At 38.0% G+C, this 14,724-nt stretch overlaps 1 protein-coding gene across 1 annotated transcript in view; it reads left to right on the top strand.

Moving 5' to 3' along the window:
• The window catches only part of LOC149750011 (cytosolic carboxypeptidase 4-like), a 141,634-nt gene that overhangs the window by 119,809 nt on the left and 7,101 nt on the right, over positions 1-14,724 (top strand). The gene's annotated exons all lie outside the window — the stretch shown is intronic.

Raw genomic sequence — 14,724 nt, 5'->3', positions numbered from 1 at the left:
GAGAAATATTTTAGTAGAAATAGAGAAATACCTTATAACAATAAAATGTCCAGTTAGGACAACATAACGATGCTAAATCTGTTTTCATTTAAAACATAGCTTTAAAATAAAGAAATAATTGACAACATTATAAGAAGAAATAGACAAATCTAAAATAGTCTTTGGAGACTTTTAATATACCTCTATCAGTAACTCATAGAATAAGGAGACATAATATCAAGGAAAAATATAGAAAATATGAAGAATATAACTAACAAATCTGATCTAATTGGTGTATATGGAACATTGCACTCGGTGGCATTCTTTTAAACACATGGATAACATTTATAAAATTCCATCATACACTGGGCCAATGATGTAAATATCATTTTAAGTTCTTTGTAAAAGAACAATGATATTGACACCAAAGAAAGTAGAAGGAAGGAAGAATGAAATTTAGGAGGAGAAATAAATGAAAGAGAAAACAACTAAAATAAAGAGTTCATTTTTGGAAAAGACTAAAAATGATATGCTCTCTTTGAGAATGATTAAGAATAAAGAACTCTATATAAGAAATAAAAATAAGGATCATCCCTAGAGACTCTTAAATATAAGGGGGAGTTTAAAATAACTTTACACCAACAAATTTGAAAATATAGCTTTAAATGTAAAATTATTGAAAAGTAGAATTACCAAACTGACAAAGGAAGAAATAGAAAATCTAAGTGGTTGGATTTCTTTATTACATGATTTGAATGCTTTTTAATATTTTGGTTTTGTTATTATGTAATTTGGGTTGTTATTAAAATCTTCAGAGAAAAAAATTCTATGCTCAGATGGCTTCACTAGGAAATTTTACCATAAATTTAAGGAGGAAGTATTTCTAATCTTCAAAAATCTTCCACAGAAAAGAAGAAGTGGTAATGACTTCCAGCTCATCACAACCTTGATATAAAAGTCTGAAAAGGACATTACAAGAAAGAAAAATGATAGACCAACTTCTCTCATGGGACATAGGTGCAAAATTCCCGAGAAAGCAACCAAATCCAGAATTACATAAAATGATATATGATATATCGTAATCAAATTGATTGTATTTCAGGAATGTAATGTTGATACAACTTGCAAAAAAAATCAGCGTTAAAGTGATGCCTAAGACTTGTTTCAAAATAATCTTGCGAGAGGTAGAGAGTGGGAGTATAAATAAAACAAAAATGGCTGGGAATTGATAATTGTTGTAGCTGGGCAGTAAATATATTTGTGTATATTCAAAGTTTTCTATAAAGGAAATAAAAATAAATCCATGTAATTCATCACATTTACAGAATAAAGGAGAAAATTATGTATTCATTTCAATAGAAGCAAAATATCACTTGAAATAATTTGACATAATTGAAGATCAAAAGCTCTTAGCAAGTAGGAATAGAAGAAAACTTTCTTAATTTAATAAAGGGTAGTTTCAAAAGCCTCAGTGGGGAAATGTTGAAAGCTTGCCTTCTGAGACTGGAAACAAAAAAAGAGATTGCCATTATCACCAGTTCTATTTAATATTGTATTGTAGAGTATAAGCTAGAGTTTTTCATTCTTCTCTCTATTGACATTTTGAACCAGATAATTTTTTATTATGGGAGTCTGTTCTGTGCATTACAGAATGTTTAGTAGCATCCTGGGCCCCTATCCAATAGAGACCAGTAGATGCGAGTAGCATCCCACCCTCCAGTTGAAAGATGCTTTCAGGTTTAGAGAGGAAAAAATAAAACTGTTGTTATTTGAAGAAGATAAGGCTGAATGTGTATAAAATCCTAAAGGATATCCTAGGAAGAAAAACATGAATCCCAACCCTTATATCATATTATAATCCAAAATTAACTCACTAGACCTAATATTGATTGACTTAAATGTAAAATTTAGACTATAAATCTTGCAGAAGAAAATCATGGTCACATTGAGTTAGGCAAAGGTTTCTTAGATGGAACACCAAATACTCAAACTATGAAAGAAAAAGAATGGAGAAATTTGACTTTATCAAATAAAAAATGTTTTGGCTTCAAAATACATTTTCAAGAAAATGAAAAGGTAAGCCAAAGAGTGGGAGAATTTACTAAACCTATATCTGTTAAACAGTTGTACTTAGAATATATAAAGAACACTTCAAACTCAATAATAAGACAAACAGCCTGATTTTAAAATAAGCAAAAGATCTGAAAAGATACTTCCATTAAGAAAGTATGAAAATGGCTAAAAAGCACATACGAAGGTTCTCAACATCATCTGTCATCAGGGAAATGCAAATGAAAACAACAGTTAGACACCACTACCTCCCCATTAGAATGACTAAAATTAAAAAGGCTTGACAATACTAAGGGCCAGTTGTTCTGTGGATTAACTGGAACCCTCAGACACTGCTGGTGGACATGAAGAATAGGACAGACTCTTTGGGAAACAGCTTGGCAGCATCTCATAAAAACCTACCATAATATTAACCCTACCAAAGTATGCAGAAATTCTATTCCCCCGAGTATTCACTTTGAAGAAAAATGTATACACAAATGACTATAGCAGCCCTAAACTGGAAATAATGCAAATGCTTATCAACAGGTGAGGGAATAAACAAATAGTGGCATGTCCATTGCCCTGTGGTACACTGGAATGTAAGTCAGTGGCTAAAAGGAACACATTATTGATATATGTAACAACATGGATGACTCTCAAAAGCATTACATTAAGGGAAAGAGGCCAGACAAAAAGGTTATATGCTGTATGAATCAATTATGAAGTCCCAGAGAAGACAGCCCTACAGAGCCAAAAAGCAGATCAGTGGTTGCCAGAGGGTAGGGATGGGGTGAGGCAACGGCCTGCAAAGGGGAATGAGGGGAATTTCTGTGATGATAATCATGATCTTAGTGGTTTTACAGCACTGCATACATTTGTCAAAATTCATTGAATTGTAAAATTAAAATTGGTAAAATTTATTGTATGTAAATTGTACCCTAAATTACAACTAATTAAAAAAGAGAGATGGAAGAATCTTTATATATTGATGTGGAGAGACCACCAAGATATATTAGTAAATGAAAAACACACAGTACAGAATATTTTCATAGCATGCTACCTTTGGTGGTAAACATTAGTATCATGTATATTATATAATGTATAAATTTTTTTCCCACCACACCTCTTATCAAATTTTCTCTTAGAATCTTCTTTCATTGACATTTTCTTTTCCATTTCTGTTTCCTGGTCTCCTTCCTCACTCCTTGCCCTTCAGTCAGGCCATTTTTATCCACTCTCTTCCAGAGTTAAGGTCAAGTTAGCTGACTGGACTTAAAATCACAATATGCTCTTTGGGCCATTTCTCCTGTCATCTTCAGCTCCAACAAGAAGCCCCATCTGATTACACTCTTGCAAAATGATTTTCCATGGTGCTTCCACAGCCTATAAGATTGTTTCCAAACTCCTTAGCATGGGCTAAAAGGCCTGTTTAAAAGAAACAGGTACAGACTTAGCTTATAGCATCACTCCCCTTCTTACCTTCCATATAGCTAGTGTTTTAGTCACATAAAATCACATCACTCTTCTTCAGACGCTCTGTGCTTTATGACCTCATTATCTTGCAAATACATCGACTTACCCCCTTCCATCATCTCCCTCCTTTCTTTTCTTCATCTGGCAAACTCAAACTCCAGTGGGACAAACCAGATCATATGTCACGTCTTCTGTGAAAAAAACCTTTTTTTTAATCTTTCTCTTCTGTGGTTTACTACTCCTGGAAAATATTTTGCCTTTATGAAAACTGACATATGATTGTTATTTTCTGGAGAGACAAACATGCTAGATTGGGATAAAGAAGACATAGAAATGACCCAGGTGGCCTCCACTAGCAGATGTGTCTCTGTGTACAGATACCTTTAAGTATCTACAATGACAAAAATGGGATCCATTATGATTCAGCGCTCTCGCCTACATTGTTTTCATTCATCACTGTGTGACATATCTTCCAGTGTGAGATCTATGTACCACTTTTAATGGTTGCATAGTATTCTGTTTTACGTATCATTTCTTTAACTAATGTCCTGTGGATGCATGTTTAAGTCACTTCCAGTTGCTTGCATTACCATAAATAACGTAATGAGCATTCCACTGTGCTTTGAAAAATGTCTTGACAAATGTCCCTGATCATTGGATCATAATTATCTGTGTGCCTGTTTTTCTCACCAGACTATTATTAGTTCCGTGAGGGCAAAAATCATTATTTCTTTTGGAATCTCCAGAACCTTACAGAGTGCCAGTAGGAGCTTAATATATATTGTTGAAAGAAAGAAGGAATAAATGAATGGATGTTTATATAGTTAGGCGTACATGTGTATTATCACACATGTCTTCTGTTCTTACTCAGCTTTTCCTTGGCCCTGAGCCTGATATCTCTCAGGCATTATACCACCCCCTACTTGTTTCTAATACAGATGTCATTACCACTGACATAAATTCAATATGTTGCTTTCAGAATTACAATTTTGCCAAACCATGACTCCCCCATAGATTTTGGTGGCCTCTGGAATAGATTTTATAAATTACAGAGAAAAAAAAAAGACATATACTTGATACTCTTGGCCCTACCCCAAGCAAAGATGAGTTATTAAAACTGAAATTGTCAATTACAAGAAAAAACACAGTATGTATGTTGCATACTATTTACAGCTGTTGTCTGTTGTGGGTTCTTTGGAGCACCATTTGCTGCTACAATTGAATGGTCCCATAAGTTTAACTCACCAATACGACTGCAAAATTGCCTTAAATCACGGAGAGGAAGGAGGAAAATCAACTAGAAATGGCTAAAATTCTGCTTATACTAATTTCTTCATGAGAGTCCACAGTTTTCCCTGTTTGTTTCTTCAGGATGCTCAGAACAGCCTGGCAGCTTTTGTGGTGTATTATAGTCTAGCAGATTATCACCCTGACTCTCCAAAGGGAAGAAACATCATTGACATTTCTTTGCAAGAGCTGCATTTGGCTTATTGACTAACACACTGCATTGCACTGGTTACCAGGCAATGGGACTCAAATGGCCCAGACGATGAGAGTGTTCAGTTGGTGTTGAAAATTTACACGAGCTTAAGCTACTTTTTTTTAAAAAATTTCTTCTTGCTGGGCTGGGAGCACTTACTATTGTTGTTCAATATGCTGTAAATGAACATAGTTCAAAAACCACAAAGAGAGTGATATGGAATTATAGAACTGAAAATAGGCCACTGATTGGGTACAAATTCGTCAAGCCTCTTTATTACTCAACAAGCTTTTTATTGGCGTGCCAATACAGCTTGCTTTGGAAGGAGTGAAAAGTAATTGTGAGCAAATGATACAGTGGGAAAGTTGACCTTCAACTAACTTCAACTGTGCTCAGCTAGCTAACTGTATACCACCCCCGCCAATACTTAGTAAGTTCCAGTTAGCAAATCACTAGGCTTACATGCAGAATATCCAACCCAATACTCACTTGAGAAGCTTAACATAATTCATCTCAGGTAGAACATGGTGGGGCTGGAATTTGAACTCTGGAAATATGGCTCTAAAAGTTGTGCTCTGCTCTATAACTCCACCACTGTCTGTGGTTAAACAAATGTGCTGTCTTCATAAATGTCAGAATTTTTTTGAAGCACCGTCTTTGGCATGTCTTTCTCCTGTTGAAAAGCCATCATTTACTTTCTATTTCTTAAAGTAGACATTCTCAACTGTTGTTTTCTAGGACACACATAACAAATATTCTTACTACAACTCTGACATTCTTTTCTCCCCAGTCCAGAAAGCACACTTGGATGCATGTTATTCAAAGTAACCTTATTTTTTTTTTACATCTTTATTAGAGTATAATTGCTTTACAATGGTGTGTTAGTTTCTGCTTTATAACAAAGTGAATCAGTTATACATACACATATGTTCCCATATCTCTTCCCTCTTGCGTCGCCCTCCCTCCCACCCTCCCTATCCCACCCCTCCAGGCGGTCACAAAGCACTAAGCTGATCTCCCTGTGCTATGCGGCTGCTTCCCACTAGCTATCTATTTTATGTTTGGTAGTGTATATGTGTCCATGCCACTCTCACTTTGTCACAGCTTACGCTTCCCCCTCCCCATATCCTTAAGTCCATTCTCTAGTAGGTCTGTGTCTTTCTTCCTGTCTTACCCCTAGGTTCTTCATGACATTTTTTTTTCTTAAATTCCATATATATGTGTTAGCATAAGGTATTTGTCTTTCTCTCTCTGACTTACTTCACTCTGTATGACAGACTCTAGGTCTATCCATCTCATTACAAATAGCTCAATGGCTGCGTAATATTCCATTGTATATATGTGCCACATCTTTATCCATTCATCCGATGATGGACACTTAGGTTGTTTCCATCTCTGGGCTATTGTAAATAGAGCTGCAGTGAACATTTTGGTACATGACTCTTTTTGAATTATGGTTTTCTCAGGGTATATGCCCACTAGTGGGATTGCTGGGTCATATGGTAATTCTATTTGTAGTTTTTTAAGGAAACTCCATACTGTTCTCCACACTGGCTGTATCAATTTACATTCCCACCAACAGTGCAAGAGGCTTCCCTTCTCTCCACACCCTCTCCAGCATTTATTGTTTCTAGATTTTTTGATGATGGCCATTCTTACTGGTGTGAGATGATACCTCATTGTAGTTTTGATTTGCATTTCTCTAATGATTAATGAAGTTGAGGATTCTTTCATGTGTTTGTTGGCAGTCTGTATATCTTCTTTGGAGAAATGTCTATTTAGGTCTTCTGCCCATTTTTGGATTGGGTTGTTTGTTTTTTTGTTATTGAGCTGCATGAGCTGCTTATAAATTTTGGAGATTAATCCTTTCTCAGTTGCTTCACTTGCAAATATTTTCTCCCATTCTGAGGGTTGTCTTTTGGTCTTGATTATGGTTTCCTTTGCTGTGCAAAAGCTTTGAAGTTTCATTAGGTCCCATTTGTTTATTTTTGTTTTTATTTCCGTTTCTCTAGGAGGTGGGTCAAAAAGGATCTTGCTGTGATTTATGTCATAGAGTGTTCTGCCTATGTTTTCCTCTAAGAGTTTGATAGTTTCTGGCCTTACATTTAGGTCTTTAATCCATTTTGAGCTTATTTTTGTGTATGGTGTTAGGGAGTGATCTAATCTCATACTTTTACATTTACCTGTCCAGTTTTCCCAGCACCACTTATTGAAGAGGCTGTCCTTTCTCCACTGTACATTCCTGCCTCCTTTATCAAAGATAAGGTGACCATATGTGCGTGGGTTTATCTCCGGGCTTTCTATCCTGTTCCATTGAGCTATCTTTCTGTTTTTGTGCCAGTACCATACTGTCTTGATTACTGTAGTTTTGTAGTATAGTCTGAAGTCAAGGAGCCTGATTCCTCCAGCTCAGCCTTTCGTTCTCAAGATTGCTTTGGCTATTCAGGGTCTTTTGTGCTTCCATACAAATTGTGAAATATTTTGTTCTAGTTCTGTGAAAAATGCCAGTGGTAGTTTGATAGGGATTGCATTGAATCTGTAGATTGCTTTGCGTAGTAGAGTCATTTTCACAATATTGATTCTTCCAATCCAAGAACATGGTATATCTCTCCATCTAAATATTTGTATCATCTTTAATTTCTTTCATCAGTGCCTTATAATTTTCTGCATACAGGTCTTTTGTCTCCTTAGGTAGGTTTATTCCTAGATATTTTATTCTTTTTGTTGCAGTGGTAAATGGGACTGTTTTCTTGATTTCACTTTCAGATTTTTCATCCTTAGTGTATAGGAATGCCAGAGATTTCTGTGCATTAATTTTGTATCCTGCTACTTTACCAAATTCATTGATTAGCTCTAGTAGTTTTCTGGTAGCATCTTTAGGATTCTCTACGTATAGTATCATGTTATCTGCAAACAATGACAGCTTTACTTCTTCTTTTCCGATTTGGATTCCTAAAACTTCCAAAACTATGTTGAATAAGAGTGGTGATAGTGGGCAACCTTGTCTTGTTCCTGATCTTAGTGGAAATGCTTTCAGTTTTTCACCATTGAGGACGATGTTGGTTGTGGTTTGTCATATATGGCCTTTATTATTTTCAGGAAAGTTCCGTTCCCTCTATGCCTACTTTCTGCAGGGTTTTTATCATAAATGGGTGTTGAATATTGTCAAAAGCTTTCTCTGCATCTAATGAGATGATCATATGGTTTTTCTCCTTCAGTTTGTTAATATGGTGTATCACGTTGATTGATTTGCATATATTGAAGAATCCTTGCATTCCTGGAATAAACCCCACTTGATCATGGTGTATGATCGTTTAATGTGCTGTTGGATTCTGTTTGCTAGTATTTTGTTGAGGATTTTTGCATCTATGTTCATCAGTGATATTGGCATGTAGTTTTCTTTCTTTGTGACATCCTTGTCTGGTTTTGGTATCAAGGTGATGGTGGCCTCGTAGAATGAGTTTGGGAGTGTTCCTCCCTCTGCTATATTTTGGAAGAATTTGAGAAGGATAGGTGTTAGCTCTTCTCTAAACGTTTGATAGAATTTGTCTGTGAAGCCATCTGGTCCTGGGCTTTTGTTTGTTGGAAGATTTTTAATCACAGTTTCAATTTCAGTGCTTGTGATTGGTCTGTTCATATTTTCTATTTCTTCCTGATTCAGTCTTGGCAGGTTGTGCATTTCTAAGAATTTGTCCATTTCTTCCAGGTTGTCCATTTTATTGGCATAGAGTTGCTTGTAGTAATCTTTCATGATCTTTTGTATTTCTGCAGTGTCAGTTGTTATTTCTCCTTTTTCATTTCTAATTCTATTGATTTCAGTCTTCTCCCTTTTTTTCTTGAGGAGTCTGGCTAATGGTTTATCAATTTTATTTATCTTCTCAAAGAACCAGCTTTTAATTTTATTGATCTTTGCTATCGTTTCCTTCATTTCTTTTTCATTTATTTCTGATCTGATTTTTATGATTTCTTTTCTTCTGCTAACTTTGGCGTTTTTTTTTCTTCTTTCTCTATTTGCTTTAGGTGCAAGTTTAGGTTGTTTATTCGAGATATTTCCTGTTTCTTAAGGTAGGATGGTATTGCTATAAACTTCCCTCTTAGAACTGCTTTTGCTGCATCCCTTAGATTTTGGGTCATCGCGTTTCCATTGTAGTTTGTTTCGAGGTATTTTTTTATTTCCTCTTTGATTTCTTCAGTGATCACTTCGTTATTAAGTAGTGTATTGTTTAGCCTCCATGTGTTTGTAGTTTTTATAGATCTTTTCCTGTAATTGATATCTAGTCTCATAGCGTTGTGATCAGAAAAGATACTTGAAACAATTTCAATTTTCTTAAATTTACCAAGGCTTGACTTGTGACCCAAGATATGATCTACCCTGGAGAATGTTCCATGAGCAGTTGATAAAAATGTGTAGTCTGTTGTTTTTGGATGGGGTGTCCTATAAATATCAATTAAGTCTATCTTGTTTAATGTATCATTTAAAGCTTGTGTTTCCTTATTTATTTTCATTTTGGATGATCTGTCCATTGGTGAAAGTGGGGTGTTAAAGTCCCCTACTATAAATGTGTTACTGTCGATTTCCCCTTTTATGGCTGTTAGTATTTGCCTTATGTATTGAGGTGCTCCTATGTTGGGTGCATAAATATTTACAGTTGTTATATCTTCTTCTTGGATCGATCCCTTGATCATTATGTAGTGTCCTTCTTTGTCTTTTCTAATAATCTTTGGTTTAAAGTCTATTTTGTCTGATATTAGAATTGCTACTCCAGCTTTCTTTTGGTTTCCATTTGCATGAAATATCTTTTTCCATCCCCTTACTGTCATTCTGTATGTGTCTCTAGGTCTGAAGTGGGTCTCTTGTAGACAGCATATATACGCGTCGTTTTTGTATCCATTCAGCCAATTTGTGTCTTTTGGTGGGAGCATTTAATCCATTTACATTTAAGGTAATTTTCGATATGTATGTTCCTATTCCCATTTTCTTAATTGTTTTGGGGTCATTACTGTAGGTCTTTTCCTTCTCTTGTGCTTCTTGCCTAGAGAAGTTCCTTTAGCATTTGTTGTAAAGCTGGTTTGGTGGTGCTGAACTCTCTCAGCTTTTGCTTGTCTGTAAAGGTTTTAATTTCTCCATCAAATCTGAATGAGATCCTTGCTGGGTAGAGTAATCTTGGTTGCAGGTTTTTCTTCTTCATCACTTTAAATATGTCCTGCCAGTCCCTTCTGCCTTGCAGAGTTTCTGCTGAAATATCCGCTGTTAACCTTATGGGGATTCCCTTGTGTGTTATTTGTTGTTTTCCCCTTGCTGCTTTTAATATGCTTTATTTGTATTTAATTTTTGACAGTTTGATTAATATGTGTCTTGGCATATTTCTCCTTGGATTTATCCTGTATGGGACTCTGTGCTTCCTGGACTTGATTAACTATTTCCTTTCCCATATTAGGGAAGTTTTCAACTATAATCTCTTCAAATATCTTCTCGGTCCCTTTCTTTTTCTCTTCTTCTTCTGGAACCCCTATAATTCGAATGTTGGATTGTTTAATGTTGTCCCAGAGGTCTCTGAAACTGTCCTCAGTTCTTTTCATTCTTTTTTCTTTATTCTGCTCTGCAGTAGTTATTTCCCCTATTTTATCTTCCAGGTCACTTATCCGTTCTTCTGCCTCAGTTATTCTGCTATTGATCCCGTCTAGAGTATTTTTAGTTTCATTTATTGTGTTGTTCATCGTTGTTAGTTTCATCTTTAGTTCTTCTAGGTCCTTGTTAAATGTTTCTTGCATTTTGTCCATTCTATTTCCAAGATTTTGGTTCATCTTCACTATCATTATTCTGAATTCTTTTTCAGGTAGACTGCCTATTTCCTCTTCATTTGTTAGGTCTGGTGGGTTTTTATCTTGCTCCATCATCTGCTGTGTGTTTTTCTGTCTTCTCATTTTGCTTATCTTACTGTGTTTGGGGTCTCCTTTTAGCAGGCTGCTGGTTCATAGTTCCCGTTGTTTGTGGTGTCTGTCCCCAGTGGCTAAAGTTGTTTCAGTGGGTTGTGTAGGCTTCCTGGTGGCGGGGACTAGTGCCTGTGTTCTGGTGGATGAGGCTGGATCTTTTCTTTCTGGTGGTCAGGTCCACGTCTGGTGGTGTGTTTTGGGGTGTCTGTGGAGTTATGATGTTAGGCAGCCTTTCTGCTAATGGGTGGGGTTGTGTTCCTGTCTTGCTAGTTGTTTGGCATAGGATGTCCAGCACTGTAGCTTGCTGGTCGTTGAGTGAAGCTGGGTGCTGGTGTTGAGATGGAGATCTCTGGGAGATTTTTGCCATTTGATATTATGTGGAGCTGGGAGGTCTCTTGTGGACCAGTGTCCTGAATTTGGCTCTCCCACCTCAGAGGCACAGCACTGACTCCTGGCTGCAGCACCAAGAGCCTTTCATCCACACGGCTCAGAATAAAAGGGAGAAAAAGTAGAAAGAAAGAAATAGTAGAAGTAGAAAGAAAAAGAAAGAAAGGAAAGAAGGATGGAGGGAGGAAGGAAGGAAGGAGGGAAGGGAGGAAAAAAGAAAGAAAGAAGGTAAAGTAAAATAAAATAAAATACAATAAAGTTATTAAAATAAAAAAATATTTATTAAGAAAAAAAATTAAAAACAAAACGAAACAAAAAAACCGACAGATAGAACCCTAGGACAAATGGTGGAAGCAAAGCTATACAGCATAAATCTTGCTCTCAAAGTCCACCTCCTCAATTTGGGATGATTCATTGTCTATTCAGGTATTCCACAAATGCAGGGTACATCAAGTTGATGTGGAGCTATAATCCGCTGCTTCTGAGGCTGCTGGGAGAGATTTCCCTTTCTCTTCTTTGTTCTCACAGCTCCCAGGGCCTCAGCTTTGGATTTGGCCTCGCCTCTTCATATAGGTCGCCGGAGGGTGTCTGTTCTTCCCTCAGACATGACGGGGTTAAAGGAGCCGCTGATTCGGGGGCTCTGGCTCACTCAGGGCGGCAGGAGGGAGGGGCACGGAGGGCGGGTTAATCCTGCGGCGGCAGAGGCTGGCGTGACATTGCACCAGCCTGAGGCGCGCTGTGCGTTCTCCCGGGGGAGTTGTCCCTGGATCCTGGAACCCTGGCAGTGGCGGGCGGCACAGGCTCCCCGGAAGCGGGGTGTAGATAGTGACCTGTGTTCGCACACAGGCTTTTTGGTGGCAGCAGCAGCAGCCTTAGCGTCTCTTACCTGTCTCTGGGGTCCGCGCTTTTAGCTGCGGCTCGCACCCGTCTCTGGAGCTCCTTTAAGCAGCACTCTTAATCCCCTCTCCTCGCGCACCAGGAAACAAAGAGGGAAGAAAAAGTGTCTTGCCTCTTCGGCAACTCCAGACTTTTCCCCGGACTCCCTCCCGGCTAGCCGTGGCGCACTAACCCCCTGCAGGCTGTGTTCACGCCGCCAACCCCAGTCCTTTCCCAGCGCTCCGACCGATGCCGGAGCCTCAGCTCCCAGCCCCGCCCGCCCCGGCGGGTGAGCCGACAGGCCTCTCGGGCTGGTGAGTGCCGTTCGGCCCTGATCCTCTGTGCGGGAATCTCTCCGCTTTGCCCTCCGCACCCCTGTTGCTGTGCTGTCCTCCGCGGCTTCGAAGCTTCCCCCTCTGCCACCCGCAGTGTCCGCCCGCGAAGGGGCTTCCTAGTGTGTGGAAACCTTTCCTCCTTCACAGCTCCCTCCCACTGGTGCAGGTCCCGTCCCTATTCTTTTGTGTCTGTTTATTCTTTTTTCTTTTGCCCTACCCAGGTACGTGGGGGATTTCTTGCCTTTTGGGAGGTCTGAGGTCTTCTGCCAGCGTTCAGTAGGTGTTCTGTAGGAGTTGTTCCACGTGTAGATGTATTTCTGGTGTATCTGTGGGGAGGAAGGTGATCTCCGTGCTTTTTTCTTCCGCCATCTTCCCGGAAGCCTCCAAAGTAACCTTATTTTAAGGATGACTTTAAATCTGCTCTTATATAAGTTAAACTAGAGTCTAACAAGATATAACAGAAACGTGATTACATTTGCCCAGTCAAATAGTGGTTTATTGGTCTCAAACATCCAGAAGCATTGAAGAAGCTAGTGAAGGTGCAGGGTAGCTGCTTAAGGGATTTTTCAAGAACTAGGCTCTTTCTACCTTTATGGTAACATCTTATCATGTGACTTTGATTGTCAAGTTGGCTTCTTCACCTGAAAGTATCAGATCTATGTTCACGGAAGGAACAAGAGACAAAGCTAAGGGATAAGGGACAAAAACCAAGAAGGCATTTGCCAGGTGAAACAGTGCCCTTTAGTCAGTTTTCCAGAAAGACCGACCCCCGGCTGCCATTTACATCTCATTGGTCTCAACCCTGTCACATGGTCACTCCTACCTACAAGAGGATCCACGAAGCTGGGTGTTTTGATCTGGGCACTTTTTAAACCCCCCAAAATCAGGGGTCTGGTAGTAGGAAAGAAGGGGAGAAAAGCTATTGGGTGGCGGTAGCCAGCATTTTGTGTGATATGTGTATGTGTGTGTATATACATGTATATATGTATGTGTATTTATAAAGTATATGTATACATATATAGTGTAGTGTATATGTGTGTGTGTATGTATATATATGTGTGTATATATATTTATACATATATATATAACAAGCATTTACACTTTTATTACTAACCAGTGATTCTTCAATAGATCTCATCACAGATCATAGCGTATCAGGGAGACACTGACTCCATGGTTGAGAACTTCTGATCTACAGAATAAAGTCCAAATCCCTAAACAAAATATATGAGGAAGGATCTTAACAGTTTGACACCAAACTACTTTTCTAAATTCACAGGCTACTATCTCTAGTCCTTTGCTTCAGCCATTCACAAGTTTTCTTTATTCTTGAATGCACCAGTTTTTCTCCTCTGTGTTCTTTGCCATGTATCTTTTTCTTTGCTTAGAAGACCCCTTCTCACCTTCTTTCTCTAGTTAGCTGATACTTATCCTGTAGGACCCAGTCTAAATTACATCACATCGCTGGAAATGTCCTTCCCTCTCTGACTCAGATCTATTTTTGGTGCTTTATATACACCTCCACTAGCTCACTTGTCATTATTTGCTTGCATGTTTGTCACTACCGACAAATGCTTTGGCCTCTTACAGAACAAGAACTATAATATATTCAACTTTTTCTACCGAATGCCTCCTGCAGTTTCTGGAATATGTTCAAAATACCTGCTTAAGCAAAAACATAACTGAATATTATCCACAATATATAAAGGATCTACAAAGAGAAATAACATGCTCTTACCATAGTCAGTAAAAATGCACCAATATATGCCCCTTAAACCTGCATCTCATTGGCTGTTGACAGAGGGTTTTTTGTTTGTTTTAATTGATGATAATAGTAATATAATTAGGGAATTAATAGTTTATTTCTCTGTATCTTCCATTACTTGTTATTTAGCTGTAATTGAGAGTTACTCAGTTTTGTCTTCCTTTGTACAGAATTTGAGACACAGTTTATTCCCTCAAAAAGATTACTGCTTAAGGGAAGAAAAGCCATATTTAACTCATGATTTGAATGATCAGGAAGAAAATGACTGGTTTAACTTTTAGTCTGTTTAGTGGCTAAGGTATTTATACTTGGCAAATATTTAGTTCTCATCATTAGAATGGGTTTAGGAGTAATAAAGAATTGGGTGAGGATACAGATGGAAGAGTCAAAATTAAACAAGGGGTTAGAGCAGACACGGTGAATGGCTTGTATGATACCACATG

The sequence above is a fragment of the Delphinapterus leucas genome, chromosome 2, assembly GCF_059928025.1.
Source record: "Delphinapterus leucas isolate spDelLeu-1000000601 "Yukka" chromosome 2, BTC_Dleu_Yukka2, whole genome shotgun sequence".
Lineage (NCBI taxonomy): Eukaryota > Metazoa > Chordata > Mammalia > Artiodactyla > Monodontidae > Delphinapterus > Delphinapterus leucas.
The sequence above is the reverse complement of the archived record's forward strand: the minus strand, read 5'-3'. Positions and strand labels throughout refer to the sequence as shown.